The sequence below is a fragment of the Primulina tabacum genome, chromosome 14 (genome assembly GCF_025594145.1).
Source record: "Primulina tabacum isolate GXHZ01 chromosome 14, ASM2559414v2, whole genome shotgun sequence".
Lineage (NCBI taxonomy): Eukaryota > Viridiplantae > Streptophyta > Magnoliopsida > Lamiales > Gesneriaceae > Primulina > Primulina tabacum.
The window spans coordinates 28,352,269-28,365,407 of record NC_134563.1 but is presented as its reverse complement, the minus strand read 5'-3'; positions in this window follow the sequence as shown (position 1 = coordinate 28,365,407).

Here is a 13,139-nt window from a genome sequence, read left to right as displayed (position 1 = left end):
AATCAACCTTAATTAATTAATTATTAAGCATTATCCTAGTCTAGATTAACATGAGGAATCGGCTACTCATTCTAGGTCCATCCAAGAAGATTTGTTAGCAAAACAAATTCAAATTTCAAAAGAGGAGACTTGGTCATACCTTGGTATCCCTTTATTTTTGGATCTCCATCACACTCCTAACCATTTCCCCTCCCCCCACCACCGAAATCTTGAGAGAGTTCAGAGCATTTTCGTGGGTTTAGTGAGGAAAAATCGATAGCTCATTAAGGAAAAATCGAGTGAAGAACGAGGTAGCAAGAACGCTCCACCTCCTCCGCGCCGAGTCGTCGTATTCTTTCGTTTTTCATTCAAACGAAAACCAAGGCATGTCTAGATTTCTTTCAAACCTCAATCAAGTCCTAATATTATTTCAAACATCACTTTTACATGATTTTTACACAAGAAAACCGAAATTTACATCAAGCATTTTCGAAATGCATGTGCAGAATTTTTTTTTGACTTTCATGATGCTCTTCACGGTTTTCTTTTGTTTCAGTTGCTACAGGTTATGGTTCGACTCCAGGCTCACTAGGCTACATCTAGACACATACTAGGGTGTGTCAATACCATGATGGTCCATTCAAACCAGCCCCATGCATGAAAGAAACCGAAATTGACAGCAGCTTCTCATTCATAGCCATTTGTGTTTTTCGAAAATTCTGTTTTGAGGTCAAGGGAAAGGATCTGATCTTGGCTGCCCTAAGGGCCTATAGCCATGGTTAGATCACTTCCCTAGCATGTCTAAGACGTGACTAAGTTGCCCTTTTGGTGGCTTGGTCCATGGTGAATCGGTTTTTACATAAAACAACAAGAACAGCCCCTCCACTCTCGGCCCCTTCGGTTTTTGACAGCATGTGTGTGTTCGAGTTTTGTGGAATGGTATGGATCTTGGTTGGCCTATGGCCCTTAGCCACGGTTCATACCATGCCCCTAGATGTCTAGATCGTGCCATGGTCAATCAATGGCCACTGGAACGAGTCGAGACAGCAAGCGAAGCACAACACCACACACGCATGCATGAGGGCCCTCGGTAAGAGCTTTTGGTTGGTTGCTGGAATGGTGAGGATTGTGGCTGGCCTAGGGCCCTTAGCCATGGTTCAAATCATTCCTTGGGATGTTGGTAAGAGTCTCTGGTTGGTGGTTCACGCCCCAATGGCCGGTAGTCTCGAAAACAACACAAGACACGCGATTGCACAGCTGCTGGAATTTGACAGCAACTTGCTGTGACGGTTTGGAGGCTTGTTTGAGTTCTTGGTTGGCTTTTAGCCTATGGCCTTGGACTGGACAGTGCCTCATCAAGTTAGGAAGGTCATGTTTTTGACCGTTTGTGATTCAGATCATTTTTGAGGTCGTACGAGAATTTACGGTGCGATGTGCCAAATTGACTCTCGAAAGAGCGTTTCTTGTTTTGGCCTCCATTTCACCTAGATTTCGACCCTCATCATTTTAGGAGTATTAGTTCATAATTTTAAGCGTATTTTAATCATGACTATACGTCGGTTCAGTGTTGGTTCGGGTTGGTTCGGAGTCATGATTAAATACGAAGTCGTTAGACGTAATTGTCGCATTTTCAAACTTAATTGCATAGTTTGGTCAAGTATAAGCTATTGCATATTTTTCATGGCATATTTAGGTTGCAGCGAGCCTGGGAACGATCCAATCCAGTTGGTAAAATATACAGGATATTTTCATTATGCCATTTAATTATATTACGTGCATGAAAATAGAAAATACTTATTTTTGAGATTTATGCGATATTGCTTGTGGTCAATTCACTATTATGGGAGCATTATTTTATACGGTCGCCAGTGACCGATCAGTTCAGTTTGGTACCACCCGGTCGCCAGTGACCGGTCAGCTCAGTTCAGTTTGATACTCCCCGGTAGCCAGTTACCGATCAGTTCAGTTCAGTGCAGGGGCCACAGGCGTAGACCATAATCTCAACAGAAAATTTTTATCAGTTATTTCAGTACAGGGCTCCAAGGAGCAAACATTCTATTTACTATGACTTTCTGTTCAGTTATGCACGTATTATAATTGCTCAGTACAAGTTATTTTAAGTATGCCTCATGACATGATATTTTATCCATGCAAATTACATTTTCTCGTTACCTACGATATTTGCATGCTGAGTCTTTAGGCTCACTAGACTTGATTGTTGTAGGTACTGATGAGGCCAGGGCCGAGGGCGGGGACCAGTGAGCCAGCTTGGGTCGGCAGTAGTGGCACCCGAGGACCTCAGTTTCAGCACATGTCATTTTATGCTCAAACATTTTTACCAGTTGTTGGACATTCTTTGAATTGTTATTTTTGGCAAACTTTATTTTCTTCCGCTGCTATATTTTTTAAACATTGAACTTGATTCATCAGTTGATTTTATGGATGAGGCACTCCATTTATTTTAAAAGAAAAATTTTTAATTTTCCGCAAATTTTCAAAGTAAGAATTTTCGGGCCTTCACAGTTGGTATCAGAGCGGTGGTTCTGTATAAGGTTACACTACTACTGACCACGAGAAGCTCACGAAGCCACGCCTTCGGTCTGTAAGTTTTACAGTTCAGCATTTTATTTAAAGCATGAATTATTTTGACAGCATGCTTCCATGAAATAATTTCGACCAGATTTTCAGCATTTCAGTGTTCATTTAAAATAAATTATGGAATTATTACAGAAAGTTCATTCAGGGATTCTCCTCCATTGCCGTTCCACTCACAGCACTGACCAAGAAAAATTTGAAATTTGTTTGGAGCGAGGAGTGTCAGAAGAGCTTCGATACTTTGAAGCAAGCTCTTATCTCAGCACCAGTTTTGGCCATGCCATTAGGGCCCGGCGAGTTTGTCCTTTATACCGATGCTTCGAAGCTCGGTTTAGGTGCAGTTCTGTTGCAGCATGGGAGAGTGATAGCGTATGCTTCTCGACAGCTGAAAATCCACGAGAAGAACTACCCTACCCATGATCTAGAGTTGGCCGCCGTAGTTTTTGCCTTGAAGATTTGGAGGCACTATCTGTATGGAGAGAAATGCCAGATCTTTACCGACCACAAGAGCCTCAAGTATTTCTTTACGCAGAAGGAGCTGAACATGCGTCAGAGGCGTTGGTTGGAGCTTGTGAAAGACTACGATTGTGACATTAGCTACCACCCGGGTAAAGCTAATGTAGTTGCAGATGCATTGAGCAGAAAAGTCGCAGTGATGACTCATTTGACGATTCAGAAACCTCTTCAGCTTGAGATGCAGAAGTTTGATCTAGAGTCATATCCTAGAGATAGAGTTCCCCGTCTGTCTACTTTGACGATTCAGTCTTCTCTTATTGACCGTATTCGCAGTGGTCAGGCCGCAGATGAGCAATTGGCACGGTGGAAGAAGAGAGATGAAGCTAAGGGCAGTGTCTTGTATACAGTCAGCGACTGTATTGTGAGATACCGAGACAGGATATGGGTTCCTAGCAGTGATTCTATCCGAGCAGATATCTTATCAGAAGCTCCTACGTCGCCTTACTCTATTCATCCAGGGAGTACGAATATGTACAAGGATCTGCAGCTATTGTATTGGTGGCCAGGGATGAAGAAGGACATCAGACGATTTGTGTCCGAGTGTCTGACTTGCCAGTAAGTGAAAGCGGAGCATCAGAGACCGGCAGGTTTGCTCAAGCTTCTCCCTATTCCCGAGTGGAAGTGGGAGAATGTTACCATGGACTTTGTGACCTGATTGCCGAGGTCTGCCAGAGGATCGAATGCTATCTGGGTGATTGTAGATCGTCTTACCAAGTCAGCGCACTTCTTGCTTATTAAGACGACTTTCACCATGGTTCAGTATGCAGAGCTGTATATCCGGGAGATAGTCCGACTTCATGGTGTCCCAGTTTCTATCGTATCTGACAGAGATCCCAGATTTACTTCCTCGTTTTGGAAGAGTTTGCATTCGACTATGGGTACGAAGTTGCTGTTTAGTACAGCTTTCCATCCGCAGACAGATGGGTAGTCAGAGCGAGTTATTCAGATCTTAGAGGATCTTCTCCGTGCTTGCGTCATTGATTTCTCCGAGAGTTGGGAGTCGAACTTACCATTGGTTGAGTTCACCTATAACAACAGCTTCCAGTCTTCTATTGATATGGCTCCGTATGAAGCACTGTATGGCCGCAAGTGCAGATCTCCTGTTCATTGGGATGAAGTAGGAGAGAGAGCAGAGTTGGGTCCAGAGATTGTTCAGCAGGCGGCAGATGTAGTAGTCAAGATCCGTGATAGGATGAGGACTGCTCAGAGTCGACAAAAGAGTTATGCCGATCAGCGGAGGAGAGAGTTAGAGTTTGCAGTGGGCGATCATGTTTTTGTGAAAGTGGCACCTATGAAGGGTGTCATGAGATTTGGGAAGAAAGGGAAGCTCAGTCCGAGATTCATTGGACCCTTTGAGATCCTTGACAGAGTTGGGACGCTAGCTTATTGTGTTGCTCTTCCGCCGAATCTGGCCGGAGTACACAATGTGTTCCACGTCTCCATGCTGAGAAAGTACATGGCGAATCCTTCGCATGTGCTGAACTTTGAGCCGTTGCAGCTTACCCCGAACCTGTCTTATGAGGAGAGACCAGTGCAGATCCTAGACTGTCAGGAGAAGAAACTTCGGAACAAGTTGATTAAGCGAGTCAAAGTCAAATGGCTCAATCATTCAGAGGAGGAAGCTACATGGGAGTCTGAGCCAGAAATGAGGAGTCGGTACCCAGAATTATTCGGTGAGTTCTAATTTCGAGGACGAAATTTCTTTTAAAGGGGGAAGGATTGTAGAACCCGTAAATTAGACTACGTACGAGCCATGCATAATTCTAATATTTTGAATTTAATTGACTTCATTGCATGATTATTTAAATGTTTTTCTTTGAAGTTAATTATTTTAGCCAGCAGTTTAATTTTATTCTTTCAGTTATTTCAGTGAGGCCGGACTGGAGTTGGAGTTTAGAGATAAATTTAAGATTTAGAAATCATTTCCAGAATTTATTTTAGCTAGCAAGTAAGTTAATTTAAGTTAATAAGGAAGTTTAAGGAATTATTTAAGCTGCTTGAGGTGAGTAGAAAATAAATTCATTTAAGTTCCATAATTAAGGGGTTAGTTCACTAAATTAATTAAGGGATAGGTAAGGCTCTTAAGGTATTAAAATTTATCAACTAAACAACATTCTCCCTTCATTTTTATTGTGTAATTTCGGCCACCCTTAGTTGATTAAGCATTGATATGCCAACTCACCCTTTGACCCATTCTTTGTTATTTTAGCATGCTAACCCTTTTAAATATTAATCAACCTTAATTAATTAATTATTAAGCATTATCCTAGTCTAGATTAACATGAGGAATCGGCTACTCATTCTAGGTCCATCCAAGAAGATTTGTTAGCAAAACAAATTCAAATTTCAAAAGAGGAGACTTGGTCATACCTTGGTATCCCTTTATTTTTGGATCTCCATCACACTCCTAACCATTTCCCCTCCCCCCACCACCGAAATCTTGAGAGAGTTCAGAGCATTTTCGTGGGTTTAGTGAGGAAAAATCGATAGCTCATTAAGGAAAAATCGAGTGAAGAACGAGGTAGCAAGAACGCTCCACCTCCTCCGCGCCGAGTCGTCGTATTCTTTCGTTTTTCATTCAAACGAAAACCAAGGCATGTCTAGATTTCTTTCAAACCTCAATCAAGTCCTAATATTATTTCAAACATCACTTTACATGATTTTTACACAAGAAAACCGAAATTTACATCAAGCATTTTCGAAATGCATGTGCAGAATTTTTTTTTGACTTTCATGATGCTCTTCACGGTTTTCTTTTGTTTCAGTTGCTACAGGTTATGGTTCGACTCCAGGCTCACTAGGCTACATCTAGACACATACTAGGGTGTGTCAATACCATGATGGTCCATTCAAACCAGCCCCATGCATGAAAGAAACCGAAATTGACAGCAGCTTCTCATTCATAGCCATTTGTGTTTTTCGAAAATTCTGTTTTGAGGTCAAGGGAAAGGATCTGATCTTGGCTGCCCTAAGGGCCTATAGCCATGGTTAGATCACTTCCCTAGCATGTCTAAGACGTGACTAAGTTGCCCTTTTGGTGGCTTGGTCCATGGTGAATCGGTTTTTACATAAAACAACAAGAACAGCCCCTCCACTCTCGGCCCCTTCGGTTTTTGACAGCATGTGTGTGTTCGAGTTTTGTGGAAATGGTATGGATCTTGGTTGGCCTATGGCCCTTAGCCACGGTTCATACCATGCCCCTAGATGTCTAGATCGTGCCATGGTCAATCAATGGCCACTGGAATGAGTCGAGACAGCAAGCGAAGCACAACACCACACACGCATGCATGAGGGCCCTCGGTAAGAGCTTTTGGTTGGTTGCTGGAATGGTGAGGATTGTGGCTGGCCTAGGGCCCTTAGCCATGGTTCAAATCATTCCTTGGGATGTTGGTAAGAGTCTCTGGTTGGTGGTTCACGCCCCAATGGCCGGTAGTCTCGAAAACAACACAAGACACGCGATTGCACAGCTGCTGGAATTTGACAGCAACTTGCTGTGACGGTTTGGAGGCTTGTTTGAGTTCTTGGTTGGCTTTTAGCCTATGGCCTTGGACTGGACAGTGCCTCATCAAGTTAGGAAGGTCATGTTTTTGACCGTTTGTGATTCAGATCATTTTTGAGGTCGTACGAGAATTTACGGTGCGATGTGCCAAATTGACTCTCGAAAGAGCGTTTCTTGTTTTGGCCTCCATTTCACCTAGATTTCGACCCTCATCATTTTAGGAGTATTAGTTCATAATTTTAAGCGTATTTTAATCATGACTATACGTCGGTTCAGTGTTGGTTCGGGTTGGTTCGGAGTCATGATTAAATACGAAGTCGTTAGACGTAATTGTCGCATTTTCAAACTTAATTGCATAGTTTGGTCAAGTATAAGCTATTGCATATTTTTCATGGCATATTTAGGTTGCAGCGAGCCTGGGAACGATCCAATCCAGTTGGTAAAATATACAGGATATTTTCATTATGCCATTTAATTATATTACGTGCATGAAAATAGAAAATACTTATTTTTGAGATTTATGCGATATTGCTTGTGGTCAATTCACTATTATGGGAGCATTATTTTATACGGTCGCCAGTGACCGATCAGTTCAGTTTGGTACCACCCGGTCGCCAGTGACCGGTCAGCTCAGTTCAGTTTGATACTCCCCGGTAGCCAGTTACCGATCAGTTCAGTTCAGTGCAGGGGCCACAGGCGTAGACCATAATCTCAACAGAAAATTTTTATCAGTTATTTCAGTACAGGGCTCCAAGGAGCAAACATTCTATTTACTATGACTTTCTGTTCAGTTATGCACGTATTATAATTGCTCAGTACAAGTTATTTTAAGTATGCCTCATGACATGATATTTTATCCATGCAAATTACATTTTCTCGTTACCTACGATATTTGCATGCTGAGTCTTTAGGCTCACTAGACTTGATTGTTGTAGGTACTGATGAGGCCAGGGCCGAGGGCGGGGACCAGTGAGCCAGCTTGGGTCGGCAGTAGTGGCACCCGAGGACCTCAGTTTCAGCACATGTCATTTTATGCTCAAACATTTTTACCAGTTGTTGGACATTCTTTGAATTGTTATTTTTGGCAAACTTTATTTTCTTCCGCTGCTATATTTTTTAAACATTGAACTTGATTCATCAGTTGATTTTATGGATGAGGCACTCCATTTATTTTAAAAGAAAAATTTTTAATTTTCCGCAAATTTTCAAAGTAAGAATTTTCGGGCCTTCACAGTTGGTATCAGAGCGGTGGTTCTGTATAAGGTTACACTACTACTGACCACGAGAAGCTCACGAAGCCACGCCTTCGGTCTGTAAGTTTTACAGTTCAGCATTTTATTTAAAGCATGAATTATTTTGACAGCATGCTTCCATGAAATAATTTCGACCAGATTTTCAGCATTTCAGTGTTCATTTAAAATAAATTATGGAATTATTACAGAAAGTTCATTCAGGGATTCTCCTCCATTGCCGTTCCACTCACAGCACTGACCAAGAAAAATGTGAAATTTGTTTGGAGCGAGGAGTGTCAGAAGAGCTTCGATACTTTGAAGCAAGCTCTTATCTCAGCACCAGTTTTGGCCATGCCATTAGGGCCCGGCGAGTTTGTCCTTTATACCGATGCTTCGAAGCTCGGTTTAGGTGCAGTTCTGTTGCAGCATGGGAGAGTGATAGCGTATGCTTCTCGACAGCTGAAAATCCACGAGAAGAACTACCCTACCCATGATCTAGAGTTGGCCGCCGTAGTTTTTGCCTTGAAGATTTGGAGGCACTATCTGTATGGAGAGAAATGCCAGATCTTTACCGACCACAAGAGCCTCAAGTATTTCTTTACGCAGAAGGAGCTGAACATGCGTCAGAGGCGTTGGTTGGAGCTTGTGAAAGACTACGATTGTGACATTAGCTACCACCCGGGTAAAGCTAATGTAGTTGCAGATGCATTGAGCAGAAAAGTCGCAGTGATGACTCATTTGACGATTCAGAAACCTCTTCAGCTTGAGATGCAGAAGTTTGATCTAGAGTCATATCCTAGAGATAGAGTTCCCCGTCTGTCTACTTTGACGATTCAGTCTTCTCTTATTGACCGTATTCGCAGTGGTCAGGCCGCAGATGAGCAATTGGCACGGTGGAAGAAGAGAGATGAAGCTAAGGGCAGTGTCTTGTATACAGTCAGCGACTGTATTGTGAGATACCGAGACAGGATATGGGTTCCTAGCAGTGATTCTATCCGAGCAGATATCTTATCAGAAGCTCCTACGTCGCCTTACTCTATTCATCCAGGGAGTACGAATATGTACAAGGATCTGCAGCTATTGTATTGGTGGCCAGGGATGAAGAAGGACATCAGACGATTTGTGTCCGAGTGTCTGACTTGCCAGTAAGTGAAAGCGGAGCATCAGAGACCGGCAGGTTTGCTCAAGCTTCTCCCTATTCCCGAGTGGAAGTGGGAGAATGTTACCATGGACTTTGTGACCTGATTGCCGAGGTCTGCCAGAGGATCGAATGCTATCTGGGTGATTGTAGATCGTCTTACCAAGTCAGCGCACTTCTTGCTTATTAAGACGACTTTCACCATGGTTCAGTATGCAGAGCTGTATATCCGGGAGATAGTCCGACTTCATGGTGTCCCAGTTTCTATCGTATCTGACAGAGATCCCAGATTTACTTCCTCGTTTTGGAAGAGTTTGCATTCGACTATGGGTACGAAGTTGCTGTTTAGTACAGCTTTCCATCCGCAGACAGATGGGTAGTCAGAGCGAGTTATTCAGATCTTAGAGGATCTTCTCCGTGCTTGCGTCATTGATTTCTCCGAGAGTTGGGAGTCGAACTTACCATTGGTTGAGTTCACCTATAACAACAGCTTCCAGTCTTCTATTGATATGGCTCCGTATGAAGCACTGTATGGCCGCAAGTGCAGATCTCCTGTTCATTGGGATGAAGTAGGAGAGAGAGCAGAGTTGGGTCCAGAGATTGTTCAGCAGGCGGCAGATGTAGTAGTCAAGATCCGTGATAGGATGAGGACTGCTCAGAGTCGACAAAAGAGTTATGCCGATCAGCGGAGGAGAGAGTTAGAGTTTGCAGTGGGCGATCATGTTTTTGTGAAAGTGGCACCTATGAAGGGTGTCATGAGATTTGGGAAGAAAGGGAAGCTCAGTCCGAGATTCATTGGACCCTTTGAGATCCTTGACAGAGTTGGGACGCTAGCTTATTGTGTTGCTCTTCCGCCGAATCTGGCCGGAGTACACAATGTGTTCCACGTCTCCATGCTGAGAAAGTACATGGCGAATCCTTCGCATGTGCTGAACTTTGAGCCGTTGCAGCTTACCCCGAACCTGTCTTATGAGGAGAGACCAGTGCAGATCCTAGACTGTCAGGAGAAGAAACTTCGGAACAAGTTGATTAAGCGAGTCAAAGTCAAATGGCTCAATCATTCAGAGGAGGAAGCTACATGGGAGTCTGAGCCAGAAATGAGGAGTCGGTACCCAGAATTATTCGGTGAGTTCTAATTTCGAGGACGAAATTTCTTTTAAAGGGGGAAGGATTGTAGAACCCGTAAATTAGACTACGTACGAGCCATGCATAATTCTAATATTTTGAATTTAATTGACTTCATTGCATGATTATTTAAATGTTTTTCTTTGAAGTTAATTATTTTAGCCAGCAGTTTAATTTTATTCTTTCAGTTATTTCAGTGAGGCCGGACTGGAGTTGGAGTTTAGAGATAAATTTAAGATTTAGAAATCATTTCCAGAATTTATTTTAGCTAGCAAGTAAGTTAATTTAAGTTAATAAGGAAGTTTAAGGAATTATTTAAGCTGCTTGAGGTGAGTAGAAAATAAATTCATTTAAGTTCCATAATTAAGGGGTTAGTTCACTAAATTAATTAAGGGATAGGTAAGGCTCTTAAGGTATTAAAATTTATCAACTAAACAACATTCTCCCTTCATTTTTATTGTGTAATTTCGGCCACCCTTAGTTGATTAAGCATTGATATGCCAACTCACCCTTTGACCCATTCTTTGTTATTTTAGCATGCTAACCCTTTTAAATATTAATCAACCTTAATTAATTAATTATTAAGCATTATCCTAGTCTAGATTAACATGAGGAATCGGCTACTCATTCTAGGTCCATCCAAGAAGATTTGTTAGCAAAACAAATTCAAATTTCAAAAGAGGAGACTTGGTCATACCTTGGTATCCCTTTATTTTTGGATCTCCATCACACTCCTAACCATTTCCCCTCCCCCCACCACCGAAATCTTGAGAGAGTTCAGAGCATTTTCGTGGGTTTAGTGAGGAAAAATCGATAGCTCATTAAGGAAAAATCGAGTGAAGAACGAGGTAGCAAGAACGCTCCACCTCCTCCGCGCCGAGTCGTCGTATTCTTTCGTTTTTCATTCAAACGAAAACCAAGGCATGTCTAGATTTCTTTCAAACCTCAATCAAGTCCTAATATTATTTCAAACATCACTTTTACATGATTTTTACACAAGAAAACCGAAATTTACATCAAGCATTTTCGAAATGCATGTGCAGAATTTTTTTTTGACTTTCATGATGCTCTTCACGGTTTTCTTTTGTTTCAGTTGCTACAGGTTATGGTTCGACTCCAGGCTCACTAGGCTACATCTAGACACATACTAGGGTGTGTCAATACCATGATGGTCCATTCAAACCAGCCCCATGCATGAAAGAAACCGAAATTGACAGCAGCTTCTCATTCATAGCCATTTGTGTTTTTCGAAAATTCTGTTTTGAGGTCAAGGGAAAGGATCTGATCTTGGCTGCCCTAAGGGCCTATAGCCATGGTTAGATCACTTCCCTAGCATGTCTAAGACGTGACTAAGTTGCCCTTTTGGTGGCTTGGTCCATGGTGAATCGGTTTTTACATAAAACAACAAGAACAGCCCCTCCACTCTCGGCCCCTTCGGTTTTTGACAGCATGTGTGTGTTCGAGTTTTGTGAAATGGTATGGATCTTGGTTGGCCTATGGCCCTTAGCCACGGTTCATACCATGCCCCTAGATGTCTAGATCGTGCCATGGTCAATCAATGGCCACTGGAATGAGTCGAGACAGCAAGCGAAGCACAACACCACACACGCATGCATGAGGGCCCTCGGTAAGAGCTTTTGGTTGGTTGCTGGAATGGTGAGGATTGTGGCTGGCCTAGGGCCCTTAGCCATGGTTCAAATCATTCCTTGGGATGTTGGTAAGAGTCTCTGGTTGGTGGTTCACGCCCCAATGGCCGGTAGTCTCGAAAACAACACAAGACACGCGATTGCACAGCTGCTGGAATTTGACAGCAACTTGCTGTGACGGTTTGGAGGCTTGTTTGAGTTCTTGGTTGGCTTTTAGCCTATGGCCTTGGACTGGACAGTGCCTCATCAAGTTAGGAAGGTCATGTTTTTGACCGTTTGTGATTCAGATCATTTTTGAGGTCGTACGAGAATTTACGGTGCGATGTGCCAAATTGACTCTCGAAAGAGCGTTTCTTGTTTTGGCCTCCATTTCACCTAGATTTCGACCCTCATCATTTTAGGAGTATTAGTTCATAATTTTAAGCGTATTTTAATCATGACTATACGTCGGTTCAGTGTTGGTTCGGGTTGGTTCGGAGTCATGATTAAATACGAAGTCGTTAGACGTAATTGTCGCATTTTCAAACTTAATTGCATAGTTTGGTCAAGTATAAGCTATTGCATATTTTTCATGGCATATTTAGGTTGCAGCGAGCCTGGGAACGATCCAATCCAGTTGGTAAAATATACAGGATATTTTCATTATGCCATTTAATTATATTACGTGCATGAAAATAGAAAATACTTATTTTTGAGATTTATGCGATATTGCTTGTGGTCAATTCACTATTATGGGAGCATTATTTTATACGGTCGCCAGTGACCGATCAGTTCAGTTTGGTACCACCCGGTCGCCAGTGACCGGTCAGCTCAGTTCAGTTTGATACTCCCCGGTAGCCAGTTACCGATCAGTTCAGTTCAGTGCAGGGGCCACAGGCGTAGACCATAATCTCAACAGAAAATTTTTATCAGTTATTTCAGTACAGGGCTCCAAGGAGCAAACATTCTATTTACTATGACTTTCTGTTCAGTTATGCACGTATTATAATTGCTCAGTACAAGTTATTTTAAGTATGCCTCATGACATGATATTTTATCCATGCAAATTACATTTTCTCGTTACCTACGATATTTGCATGCTGAGTCTTTAGGCTCACTAGACTTGATTGTTGTAGGTACTGATGAGGCCAGGGCCGAGGGCGGGGACCAGTGAGCCAGCTTGGGTCGGCAGTAGTGGCACCCGAGGACCTCAGTTTCAGCACATGTCATTTTATGCTCAAACATTTTTACCAGTTGTTGGACATTCTTTGAATTGTTATTTTTGGCAAACTTTATTTTCTTCCGCTGCTATATTTTTTAAACATTGAACTTGATTCATCAGTTGATTTTATGGATGAGGCACTCCATTTATTTTAAAAGAAAAATTTTTAATTTTCCGCAAATTTTCAAAGTAAGAATTTTCGGGCCTT